A 14,322-nucleotide genomic window follows, 5' to 3' on the forward strand; every position below is an offset into this window, starting at 1 on the left:
ATGTGTTGCGGTAGGGGAGCAGTATGGGTGTCAAGCATTAGTTTAATGGTTTATCTCTATCGTATCCCTTTCTGAGCAGTGTGCATATTATCATTTTCTGGATAGTTTTGCATTAGCACTTATTTTATTTTGAAGTATTCCTATTTTTTTTCAGTCTGTTGGGCCCATTAACCCTTACTTATAAAATGAGAGATAGCCCATCACCCCCAACACAACTGGCCAATCCCTTCTTCATCTGAAGTTTCAAGCTAGAGACCTCCAACCTGGTTGCCCCATGGTCAAACCATTGAGATGTCCTTTAACTGAACGTGTTCCTATTGCTTCTCTGCGGGCTTAGTGGAGTTTACAGAGAATATGGGTATTCGCTTTTGTGTATTTATCATTGTTTTTTTAGAAATAAATGTCCCAAAAATATGAGTTTACTATAGACGAGGGTAGTTTTCTTTGTTCGGATATAGTGTTGGTGTTTTTAAAGGCAAAAGCATAACACATTGCATTCTATCCCTCTTTGGTAAGGTACTGGTAGGTAAGTGTGTTAGGTTCTGGATTTTATTTTAAAAATATAACAGAAAAAATATTTTTGGAGAACTGTTTACATCCAATGTTAAATGGTCTTGGAAGACAAAGAAGTGTGATGAAGACGAATCCAAGTATAATAATATAAATAAAAGATCTATTATTCCATCAAATTCGTTATTCTAGGATTTTTCCTTTCTTCAATAGAATCTTTAATTAAAATAGGAAAAAAAGATTATTAATTCCCCCACTAAGAAGGTGGTATTTTGTTTTATTTTTTTATTTTTTAGTAATATCCTCTTTCCTTGAATTAGTACTGGGACACATCCATCAAAAGTTCAGTGTGCAATTTTGATTGTGTCAAATTCAAATTAGTAATTTGGGAAAGATAGACACATAAAGCTAATCTTTATTGAGGTGTAGAGAAACATGCATACGCAACTACACACAAGGAAATACACAGATGACTGACAGCAGCCAGCCATCTGTTGTTTTGCATAGAATAATTAGGGCTGGGAAGAAAAGAGGATAAGAAGATGGAGAAAAGTAATGCTGGGAGTAAATAACACAGAAATAAAGTTAAAAATGGGAAAAATTCAATTTTTTTTGGGCACAAATAGAATAAAATTAAATGATTTTAGCCAAAGTATATCCTATGCACATTAGAGAATGCTCCATTTGTTTTTCGTAAGTCAATTAATGCTTTTTGAAATTTTTTTTATACAAAAAAAGAAATTCCTTGAGGAAGTATGAACTACAAGAGGAAGAGGAATCCTTAGAAAAAAAAAAAAAAATGCAAAAGGTAGTTAGCAAAAGGAAAAAAAAACTAAGGGGCCCTTTGGTATCAGTATAAAAAATTAATAAAAAAATTAAAAAAACAAAAAACGAAAACTAAAAACAAAAGGGAATCAAAGTTTATAATTATTTTAAAAGAAAAAAAAAATTTTTTTTTGAAATGGGCCTGATTTAATCCATAAAAAATGTGGGTTTTTGGCAACCAAAATCACTGAAAACCATAAAATCTATTTTTTAGTTTTATTGCAAGAAAACGAACTAACAGAAACAAAAAACTTGTGATGTAAAGGAACGCATTTTCATAATCTGTTTCTTCATTGTACAAGAATGGGAAAAAAATCAGAAATGATATCAACCAGATGCTAAGCTAAAAGGGCCAAGCGATCATGCTTAGAGAATGCCATGCTACCAAAACAGCTAGAAGTGAACACTCACGGAGGGGCCAGAGAAACTATCATGTCCCAAATTAGATATATAGGTGAATCATATCATAAAAAATCTGAGCATTCCCCTCTAACCAAATTACCTAAATAAATATGGAGATTGCAAATTGCCACAAACCTTAACATTCTTTTTGCCTCCCAATGCCAACAAAATAAATCAACAAGAACCTTTCCAAAGACAGACAAATCCAACTCTCCCATCAAACAAAAAAGCTTACTTGCACCAATCCTCAAAAAATGAAGAAGAAAGTATGCATAATCCTCACTGCTACCATAATGCATGGGACACATATGAGGGGAGAGAGCCATGTAGGGTCTTTGAAGCTACAACATGTTGTTGGTGTTAACCCTATTATGAATGGAGACCCACACAAAAGCTTTTACATTGAAGGTGGCTCTCCATTGATGAATAGCAAAAAAGAAACAATAGAAACATAGATTTAGATGAGAATAAACTGATTTATAGGGAAAACATATTTTCTATTGTGAAATGTAATTTTATGAATAGAAAAAGAAATGCATTTGCCTTCTACCCAATACAAAAAAAGGAAAAAAAAAAAATGCCTCAGTGCATGAGCAAGATTTTGTGTCATAAAATGAAAAGCCTCTGGCTCTACCTTGAGCATAGTCTTAAACTTCAAAAATTTTGCTTGAATATTTTGAGAGGGTTTGGAAGGAAATTGAATTTCAATTTTCATTCTGTGATGTTTCAGCCACATCTTCGAGTATTTAAAAGAAAAATTGAAAAAAATAGAAAATTTGGGGGCCTTTTCATTTTATTTCTAAATTAGTCACAATCATCTGTTTTAGGGCATGTTGAGTTGTAAAAAATAGTTTTTTTTTGTTTTCCAAAGAAAATAAAAAATCCAATTTAATTTTCTAGTTTCCAACATTTGTGTCGGATTTCTAGGGAATAAATTAGAAAATTCTATTTTTTTAAATTTGAAAATACTATTTCAGTTTCTAGAAGTTTCAGTTTCCTGTTTTCTAGCCTAGAGATCTGCTGATTTGATTTGCTGATTTTGTGGTGATTTGATTTGCTGATTTTGTGGCCTTCCTAATTTGGTGGCTTTTCTCTACTATTTATCTTGTAATCATGTCTCTTGAAATTAAATAAGAATGGTTATTCTTCTTCTAAAAAATCCTTCATGGTATCAGAGCCTCGTGCTCTTTTCTTCTAATGATGTTGTATAAGTCGGCAATGACCGGTGCCCAAAGAAATTCTACTGGCTCTTTTGGTACTTCCAAAACCATTCCACCCAATCACACTATTTCTCCCAAGTCTGTATCTATCGATTACTATTCCCAGAATTCAGCCCTTTATCTCACGGTTACAAAACTCAATGGGCGAAAGAAACCATGGTGCGAGCTTTGCAAAAAACAGTGGCATATGAAGGAGATGTGTTGGAAGCTTCATGGTAAACCAGCAAATTGGAAGCCAAAATCCAAACCTGACAGTCACGCCTACCAAGCTACTGCTGAAGAGACTCAGGGGCCTTCTACCAACTCGGATGCAGTCCCTTTTACCAAGGAGCAATTAGAGCACCTGTACAAATTGTTTCAATATCCAAAACTGTCCTTAACACCGTCTTGTTCTTTGGTATAGAAGGGTAACTCTCTTGCTACTGCATTTTTAGGTGTTATTCATAATTCTGTTCATTCTTGGATAATTGATTCTGGCGCAACTGATCATATGACTGGTTGCTCTAAATTGTTCTCATCCTATAGTCCGTGTGCAGGCAATAAAAAGGTAAAAATTGCAGATGGTTCGCTCTCAGTAATTGCCGGGATAGGAACTATCAAACTCACATTGTTGTTAACTCTCCATGATGTGCTCCATGTTCCAAATTTGTCTTGTAATTTGTTGTCCATCAGTAAAATTACCTCTGATCATCATTGTCAAGCTAATTTCTACTCTTCTTGTTGTGAGTTTTAGGAATTGACTACGGGAAGGATGATTGGTAGTGCTAAGGAAAAATATGGACTCTATTATTTTGACGATGGACCTAACTCGAGTAGCCAATGTCAAAGTACTTGCTTAAATACTGTTTCTGTTTTCAAAGATAATGATATCATGTTATGGCTTTATAGGTTAGGCCATCCTAGTTTTCAATATTTAAAATACTTGTTTCCCAGTTTATTTCGGAATAAAAGTCCATCTTTCTTTCAATGTAAAAGATAAATTAAGGAATGATTGGTAGAAGACAAGATAAGGAGGGGCAGTTTAGATGGTTTAGGCATATTTGAAATGTAGGCCAAGAGTGCACCTGTGAGGAGGAGTGAGTTTGTTATTCTTTTTGGAATTAAAAGTTGTAGGGTTAGACCTAAAGTAACTTGGAATGAGGTAGTGAGGAAAGACTTAATAGCTCTTAAGCTAGAGGAGGAAAATGACCTTGATTAGGTGAATTGGCGAAAAGGATTCATGTAACCAACCCTCCTAGTGGGATTTAAGGCTGCATGTTATTATTTCCAGTTTTCCTTTACAATTGTTGGTGTTATTGGTTATTATTTATTTTGTATTGTTATCTTTGTTAGTCACTTTTAGTAAGGGTGTTATGGTCATTGTGGTGTACTTGACATATGCTATAAATACTTAAAATAGAGAGGGAGACCTATTGCTGAGCCTGTGATTAGGTATTCCAATTTACACAAATTGTTAAGGTGGTATTGGGGCCAGTTTCTGAGACTTAACCCCAAGTACCGTGGTCACTGCCAATCAGATCCCTGAAACCCACAATCCTCTGCATGTCTACCTCCATAGCAAAGCTTCTAGCACCACTGCAGGCCTGAAAACCAGCTCAGCAGCTGCCAGAAGATACAGCAGTTGCCGAAATTTCCTGGATGATGCTGCATGTTCAGGGACCAAGAAACCCTCTTGAGGTCTTGCAAAACTAACACCATAGCCATCCACAGACACTGCCAGTCTGCCAAGTCCTGAAATCCTGTTGTTGGAGCTGTCCAAGGTTGGCAGCATTGACTCCATGCATCAGTTTACGAGGCTTCATACAACCATGTTTTGGTCTTAACTGGTACTATATTGTTAATCCCTCTATAAACCATGTTACCAAGTTTTTGGTGATGGAAAATTTTGTCCAAAGATCCAAACTTTTTGTTGTTCATGCTTGACATGTTGATAGTGATTGCATGGTACTGTTGGAGGCTGGGTGTCAGTGGTAGCTAACTTCATTGGTGCCTGAAACAGTGTTATGTTGCTGTTTGTGATTTGTTCCTGTTGTTTGTCTTGTTTGTTGGTGGTCTTGGTTGTGTGTGTGTGTTGGGATATGTTTCCTTCTTTGTTGCCATGGATTACAACCAAGAAGTTGAATGGAAGCAACCTTGTGCAATAGTCTAAGGCTGTCAAAATCTACTTGACAAGGCTTTGGCAAGTTAGAGCACTTGTTTCAGTCTGGACCCGGTGTTTATTTTTTTGATAAACAAAGAATTATATTAAAGGAAGAAGAAAGACTACAATCAAGAGACAGAAAAGGAAACAAAGGAAAAAAGAAAAGAACAGGGGGACAAGATGTCCACCTGTTACCCTAAGGAACCAACTAAACAGGAAGCAAATACAGACTGTAGAAACAAAGCAATTCAAGAAAGTAGAGCCAACCAATCCTGCTGCATGTATTCAAGAGAAACATGCTAGAAGAATCCATTAGGCGAACACAATTACTGGAAGTGGCAACCCCTTTAAATGATCTGGCATTTCTTTCCATCTAAATGCACCAAATAATAGCGAGAACAACTCACCTCCATAGAACTTTCCTCTTCTTTCTCTTACCAAAGCCCCCAAGCATAGTAATTCAAAAATGATTTTTTCCAAATATCCTGAATAATTTTTTTCGAAGTCCCGAGGAGAAGGGGCAATGTAGAAACAAGTAAGAGCAGTTTTCCCCAGAGAACAAAAATATTGATAGATAGGATCTTGTTGGGTCTTTGCTTTTGAAGCAGATTGTTCATATTGGTTCTCTCAATAACATGGCAGTTTGGGAAACGACCTTGATCTTTGGAGGAACTTTAGCTTTATAGACTAGGGAGATGAGGCCAAAGTATCTGACATTTAGGGTCATGGATCAAATGAAAGAAAAAAGTTTTGCACAATAAATTCCTGGAAGAATCAAGATTCCAAGCATGTTTATCACCCGGTTACTTTAAGGGAATTAGTTTTTTAGATATTCAGCAAGATTGGAGGAATCTTCTGCTTTGAACTGTGTGGTTTTTTTTTTTTCCCTATTTTTCTGTTTATATTAGTTTTTTTTTTGATTTCTCCAGAATTTTGATGGGAGAAGTCTTTTTCTCTTTTTTGTAAATTCTCCACTTACCAATGAAATCACATATTTTGTTATCAAATATATATACATATATATATATATAATAAGGGTTGTAGGCAATATGAATAGCAGCTTGATTATCTCACATAAATTCCATAGGCCAAGAATGTGGGAAACCAAGTTCTTCTAAGATGTTCTTTGGCCACATATGCTCACATTAGTGTGGGCCATGACCCGATAATATGACTTAGCACTCAATCGGGCCACCATAGTTTGTTTCTTACTTTTCCTTGATACTAAGTAACCAACAAAAACATAATATCCTGTTGTGGATTTTTGTTGGAAGGTCACCACGGCCAACAACCCAATCTGCATCTGTACATCCTTGAACATAAGTGTGACCCTGATTTTTATATAAGAGACCTCTTCCAGGTGAGGTATTTCAAGATACAAATGATTGCATCCTAGTGACTTACTCTTAAGGGATCGAGGAATTGGCTTAGAACACTTGTTGCAAAATTGCAATTAAAAAAAAAAACACTTGTTGCAAAAGATGCATTGAGTCGAGTGACTATGAGATAGCTAACTTTCCAATTGGTCTTTGTATCTTTCAGGGTTAGCCAATAATCACCCACATTTGGCAGTAACTTGCTATTAGGATCTGTAGGTGTGTCAAGAAATTTGGATCCCAACAACTTGGGCTCATAAAAGATTTAGCACACACTTCCTTTATGACAAGACAATTATTGTTGAGATTTGGATACTTCTATTCCTAAGAAGTATTTCAACAACCTAAATCCTTGCTTTGATTAGTTTGTAGAAAATGATTCAAGTAAAACTCGATTATGATCACCAATAATTGCAATATCCACAAACACGATTAGTAGAATCCTAGCAAAATTAGTATGATGATAAAATACAAAGCGATCTACTGCACACCCCTAAAGACAAAACTCATCGATCAAACCATGCTTTGGGGACTGCATTATATGATTAATACAAGGATTTCTTGAGTTGATTCACTAGTCGTGAGTCTCATGACTTCTCCTAAGTGACTAACCTTGGTGGCGATTTGCTTCATATAGACCTTCTCCTAACCTGTGTTGGAAAGCATTCTTTACATCTAATTGATGCAAAGATCAATGACACATGGTTAAGGAGATGAATAAATGAATTGAGGCAAGTGTTGCAACCAAGGAGGATGAGATAGAATAATCCAAACCATACTTGTAAGTGTATTCCTAGCAACAAATCTTACCTTCAAATGAGCCATGGAACCATCTGGATTGGATTTTATGGTATACACGTAGCAACAACCAATCATAGACTTATCAAGAGGAAGAGGTACGAATTTACGAAGTATCGTTGTTCCTTAATGCATGCATCTCTTCAACCATTGCAATCCTCTACCCAGAACGGGATGGGGCTTTAGAAATATATTTTGGAAGAGCAGTAGAAGATAAAGCATTAGCAAAACAATAATATGAGGGTGACAAGAAATCATAACGGACAAAATTAGAGATTGTTGAAACTTGAAATGAGAATGCTAAAGTGGATGTGTGGTATGACGTTAAAAGGGAAAAAAAAAAAAAACGAAGGAATGAACATATTTGTGGTTAATTAGGCATAGTGTCACGGACCCCCAAAAATGGGACTCAAGTAAGGGCCGTGTGGCACTCGTTGAGAGCTCTCCCTCGACAAGTCAGCCAAGTCTCACACGTTCAAGCCTGCAAGCACGAGCACTAGGTGAGTCTCAGTACTCAAGGAAAACAAGGAACAATAGGATATCACACGAGCAATATATTCTCATACACAGAATAAGACTATAACAATCAGGGATATCACAATCCAAGGCAACAAAACACCATAATGAAAAGGACTACTTGTATTATTCAAATCCAAGAGAAGAACCATACAAACGTTAACACAGATAATTATATAGTCATTCTAAATCCCTGGAGAATACAATTATAGCAGTGTCTCTCTCCCCCTTTTCCCTATTACATTGTCACTCCCTAACATCCTCCCCCATTCATTTTATCGACGTCCTCGTCAATGTGTTATAGAAGGCCTTCTCACTCTGCTAATGTTGAAGCTGATGTTGTTGTCTTCGAATTTCTGAAATCTTCAATCTTCTGTATGGCATGCTGAAGGTTTTCTGCTTTTTCCCAACTATTCTCTTCTTCCCCCAGCCTTAGCCACTGAACCAGATATTGTTGTTGTTGACGACCTTCTGCATTGACGACTCTGTCTGCAATGATCTCCTGGACATCTTTGTTTACAGGCTGCCTTCTCGAAATTGTTGATCTCCTTACCTTTTGTTGGTGCGGATTTGTTTCATCTATGTGGAATGATTTTAAATTGCTTACATGAAACGCGAGATGGACTGGACGTCTGTGGCTTTTCATCCACTCGGGTTGTTCAAGCCGATAAGATGCATGTCCCACCTTCTCGATCACTATGATTGGACCTTCGTAACGACGTAAAAGCCTTTTATCCTTGCCGCGAAGAAATCGAAATGTCTCTGGCGGCATTTTTACAAGAACCAGATCTCCAATTTCAAATTGTTGTGGTCGTCTCCCTTTGTCAGCCCATTTCTTCATGCGCTTTGATGCTTTTTCTAACTGAGCTTGAGTAACTTCGATGTTTTGCAACCAATTTTTCGTGAATTGGTATGCTTTCAGGCAATTTCCTTTGTATGGACCATCTAGAGTGTACGGGAGAGTCGGTTGTTGACCTGTCACAATCTCAAAAGGGCTTTTATTAGTCGCAGAAGATTTCATAGAGTTAAAACAAAATTGTGCTGTGTCCAGTAAAGTAACCCAATTCTTCTGATTTGAGTTAACAAAATGTCGTAAGTATTCTTTCAGCATCCCATTAAAACGTTCGGTTTGACCATCTGTCTGTGGGTGGTAGCTGGTGGACAGATTAAGGTTTGAACTTAGCAAGTGAAAGAGTTCACCCCAAAATCCCCCAGTGAATCTGACATCCCTATCGCTGATTAGGCTTTCTGGAACACCCCAATATTTCACCACATGCTTGAAGAATAGTTGAGCTGTCTTCTCTGCTGAACATGGCTTTGAGACTGGTACAAAAGTTGCATACTTTGAGAACCGGTCAATCACCACCAAAATTGTGTCATACTCCTCTACTTTTGGCAACGAGGAAATGAAGTCCAAGGAGACACTCTCCTATGGCTTGGCAGGAACTAGCAATGGCTCCAATAAACTTGAGGTCTTCTTCCTTTCTACCTTGTCTTGTTGACAGATCAAGCAAGTTTTGGTATAACTCATCACATCATCTTGCATATTCGGCCAATAGTACCCCTGTGTAATCAAGGCATGAGTTATTCGCCATCCTGGATGACCAGCCCACAATGTGTCATGGCACTCTTTTAGTAAGGTTTTCCTCAAGTTTCCAGCTTTGGGTACATAGACTTTCCTGCCTTTAGTGATTATTAGTCCATCTTCGACCTAGAATTGTCGTGTCTTCCCTTCTGTTATTAGTTTGCTCAGTGTCTGCGCCTACTGGTCTGTATTTAAATGTTCCCTAATAAGATTCTTCAAAGGTAACGCCACCCTACTAGTTGATAGATGACTGATGAGTTTCAATGTTGCCAATTTGGTTTTTCTACGTAAAGCATCGAACACTTCATTCGTTTTCCTTACTTTATATTCAAAATCAAAAATAAATTCAGTTAGCTTCTCTTGCCAATGGGCTTGTTTTGATGTTAGTCCAGGTTGTGACAAGAAGTGAGTAACTGCCACATTATCGGTTGTTATCACAAATTTGGACCCCAAGAGATAGTGCCTCCACACCCGGAGATAGTGTACCACCGCGAGAAGTACCTTTTCCTGTGCTGTATAGTTCCGTTCGGCACCCGTTAATTTTCTACTTTCTAAAGCAACTGGATGCCCTTCTTGCAAAAGAACTCCCCCTAATGTAAAGTCTGAGGCATCTGCTTGTACTTCAAACGACTTTGTCACATCAGGAAGGATTAGCACAGGATCTCCTACAATCTTTTCCTTTAATTCAACAAATTCTGATTGACACTCTTTTGACCACCCCTATGGTACCCCCTTCTTCAGTAAATTTGTTAACGATACAACTTTTGTGGAGTACCCCTCTATAAACTTTCGATAGTAGTTGGCTAGGCTCAAAAAAGATCGCAGTTCTCTAACGGATGTAGGTGCTCACCATTCACCGATGGTTTGTAGTAGCTGAATCCATTTGTATCTGGCCCTCTTCAATGATATGCCCCAAGAATTTAATACGCTTTTGAGCGAAAACACACTTCTCCCCTTTTACATATAGCTAATTTTCCCGAAATTTTTGAAAAACCTTCCGAAGGTGATCTTTATGTTCTTCTAAGGATGCGCTGAAAACTATTATGTCATCAAGGTAAACGACCACAAATTGATCAAGGTAGTCCCGAAAAACCTGATTCATTAAAGAACAAAAGGTAGCATGTGCATTTGTTAGCCCAAAAGGCATGACAAGGAATTCAAATGCTCCATACCGGGTGAGTCTTCGGTTCATCTCCCTCTACAATGCGCACTTGATGATATCCCGATCTCAAGTCTAGTTTAATGAAATATTTAGCTGTACTTAACTGATCAAAAATATCGGCGATCAGTGGAATGGGATACTTGTTGCGAACCGTCACCTTATTAAGAGCTCAATAATCTACACACAAACGCAAACTACCATCTTGTTTCTTTTGGAATAACACTAGGGCCCCAAAAGGTGCTTTTGAAGGGCGGATGAATTCTGCTGCAATTAGATCATTCAGTTGCCTTCTAAGTTCAGCTAACTCAGGCGGCGCCATTCGATAAGGGGCGTGTGTTGGCGGCTTTACCCCCGGCAAAAGCTCAATTTCATGGTCAATCTGTCGTCGAGGTGGTAAAACCCTGGGTAGCTGTTCTGGTATCACCTCCTTGAAGTCTTCTAAAACTTCCTTAATTTCAACTAGATATTTCCCTATCTCTTCATCTTCTGAAACTACCGGTTGAACCATGAAAGAAGATTCTCCCCTCTTTACTCCCTTCTTGAATTGAAGGGCTGAAAGCAACTTCCTCTCATCGAAATTGTTGTCGGCTGCGGGGACCGAACAAAGTGTATTTCCCATTATCACAAGACAATCCGTAGCTGGGATCAGCATTGAGCGTGTCACTTTAAGAAAATCCATTCCCAATACCACATCAAAGTCATCAAGGGGTGCCACGGTGAAATCAACTGTTCCAGACCATGACCCCATTTGGCAGGCTACTTTAGGTGCCACTCCCACCGTGGTTAACGCTTGAGAATTCACTGCTTTTAACTTCCCCACATCATTATCTAATTGTAACTCGGGCTGCTGAATCAGCAATGAAATTATGGGTGGCCCCTATATCAATCATGGCCTTGATTTTCTTTCCATTCAAAAGTAGATCAACGTACATTAATCCCTTCTCCCGAGACTTGTTGGTAACTACTTGACGCTTTAATGCCCCCAAAAATCTCAATGCTCCCACCATATTCTATTGTTCTTTTGGGGTAGTTGTCGGTGTTTTGGTTTCCCCTCGAAGGGCCTTTAAAGCATTCAAAACCTTTCGTTCAGGGCACTCCGCCACTCGATGCCGTCCCATGCAAAGAAAACATGAGATCGGTACTCGACGCTCTCCACCACTTGTTCGTCCGCTCCTCCACTCCCTATTCATGGGCGCTCTTTTATCTTTCCAAGAACTATCTGTCTCCCTGTCCCTTCCCCCATTTGTGGGCTTATACACTTTATTGGGCCTAGAATCATTATTGGCGGACGTAGGGAAACTTCGCGTCCCATAATTGTTTGAAAAATCATCCAACCGTTCAGTAGCAGCGAGGGCAGAAGAGAGATCACCAGCATCTTGCCGGTGCAGTTCATTCTTTGGCCATGTTTAGATGTCCCTAAACCCTGGAGAAAATGAAACAGTCTATCTGATTCGGTCATGTCTATGATGTCCAACATCAAGGCCTGGTATTCCCGTACATAGCTCCTTATTGGGCCGGTTTTTTACAATTTCATTACTTTGCACCTTGCTATGTACTCCACATTTTCTGGATAGAATTGGGTCTTCAACGTCTGTTTCAACCCCTCCCTCGTGTTAATGACACACTTATTGTGCTAAATATCATTCCATTTAGTTCTCTACCACAATTTTGCATCCTCAACTAGGTATACGGTTGCCATATTTACCCGGTCCACTTCTAGATCCACTCGTGAGCACATGAAGTAGTGCTCCATATCAAAGAAAAAATTATCCAGTTCCTTTGCATCTCGCGTACCTCCAAAATTTTTAGGTTCCGGTACCTTTAATCGAAAACCCTCACTTGGATCTGCAACCGGCCTTCGAGCTATTTGTGCCACTGCATTTACTTTCACCGTCATCTCTTGTAAATCCCTCTGAACCTGGTCCACAACACTTTGGACATTGCCCATCTCCTTCAAATCTTCCTTCAAAGTAGTAATGGACTCTTTAACATTTTCTGCAAGGAAATCAAAATTATCAATTAGCTCCCGTAAGGAGGCCTCAAGCTCTATTGGCTTTCCCTGTTGGGACGAAAGAAATGACAATATGCCCTCAATATGTTCCAGCCTATTCTCAAAGGCTTCCAACTACTCGATACTCTTCTGGAAGGCCTCAAGCTCTCTTGGCCTTTTCTCCAGTGATTTCACATGTGGAATGATTTCAAGTTCCTCAAGTCTCTCTACAACTTTTGATATCCCATAGAGATTTTCTTTGGGGTTTTCTTCAGCGACCTCAAGCTCTGTTGGCATGCCTTTCTCCTTTATCAATGTTGCCACCAACCCTTGGAGTTCACAGCACGTTGTCTCCAGGGTTACAAGTTTTGTCTCAAGTGCCTCAATGCGCTCCACTTTTCCTGACTTGTTTCTCATATTACCCCTCATGGTGCTCGCACACATTGTGCTCTGATACCAACTGTCACGGACCCCCAAAAATGGGACTCAATTAAGGGTCGTGTGGCACTCGTGGTGAGCTCTCCCTCGACAAGTCAGCCAAGTCTCACACGTTCAAGCTTGCAAGCACGAGCACCAGGTGAGTCTCAGTACTCAAGAAAAACAAGGAACAATAGGATATCACACGAGCAATATATTCTCATACACAGAGTAAGACTATAACAATCAGGGATATCACAATCCAAGGCAACAAAATACCATAATGAAAAGGACTACTTGTATTATTCAAATCCAAGAGAATAACCATACAAACGTTAACACAGATAATTATATATTCATTTTAAATCCCTAGAGAATACAATTATAGCAGTATCTCTCTCCCCCTTTTCCCCATTACATTGTCACTCCCTAACACATAGCACCTACAAAAGATTAGATAAGGGAGGGGTGGCTAAGATGGTTTGGGCTCTTGCAACAAAGGCCAAATAAGACACTAGGAGGAGTGAGCGAGCTAGTTTTTTTAAATGCATTTGAAGGGTAGAGGTAGACTCAAAATAACTTGGAATGGGATAGGTAAGGATTTAACAGTCCTTAAATTGTTAGGATATTGCCCAAGATCATGTAAAATTGGTGGAAAATGGTTGTGTAGCCAACCCCACCTATTGGGATTTAAGGGTTGGCTGTTGTTGTTGTTTTATGGATGAGCTTCGTTTGAATATTCAAAATGAGATTACATGGTATATGATTTTTTCAGATGAGATTGTTTTTATTGATGTTACTAGAGTTGAAGTTGAGTCTAACTTAGAATTATAATTAGGTAGAAAAGCTTTAGAATTTAGAGGTTTTAAGTTTTAGCATTAGTTGATTTGAGACAAATGCATGTTTAAGAAGAATATTGGACAAAATATTAAACTTGATGGTCAACAAATTCTTAGCACTTCTAGGTTTTGGTACCTTGGATAAGCCAAAGGAGAAATTGAAGATGTAATATGTAGAGTTCAAGTAGGTTGGGTAAACTGGAGAAGTGCTTCGTACGTGTTGTGTGAGTATAAAATATCGTTAACTTAAAATGAAAGTTGTATAAGAAAGCTAAGACCAGCTGTGCTATATGGATCAAAATGTTGGGCAAGTTGGAAGCAACATATCCAAAAAGTAAAAATACTATTAAGGATGCTAAAATGAAAAAGTGGTATATCTCTAAAAGATAAATTAAGGAATGAATTCTTGTGGTAAGCTATGTACAACACTCATAAAAAAATAGGACAACAGGTAGTTAAGACAGTATGGAGCTTGCTATGCAGGTCAAAATAATGCACCGTTGAGGTGGAGTGAGTTAGTTTTTAGATGTAGTAGGAGAGGG

At 38.4% G+C, this 14,322-nt stretch overlaps 1 protein-coding gene across 2 annotated transcripts in view; it reads left to right on the forward strand.

Annotated features, from left to right (window-relative positions):
• LOC131143518 (protein RST1) overlaps positions 1 to 14,322 on the forward strand; it is an 86,950-nt gene that overhangs the window by 22,672 nt on the left and 49,956 nt on the right. The gene's annotated exons all lie outside the window — the stretch shown is intronic.

Source organism: Malania oleifera, chromosome 11, assembly GCF_029873635.1.
Source record: "Malania oleifera isolate guangnan ecotype guangnan chromosome 11, ASM2987363v1, whole genome shotgun sequence".
NCBI lineage: Eukaryota > Viridiplantae > Streptophyta > Magnoliopsida > Santalales > Ximeniaceae > Malania > Malania oleifera.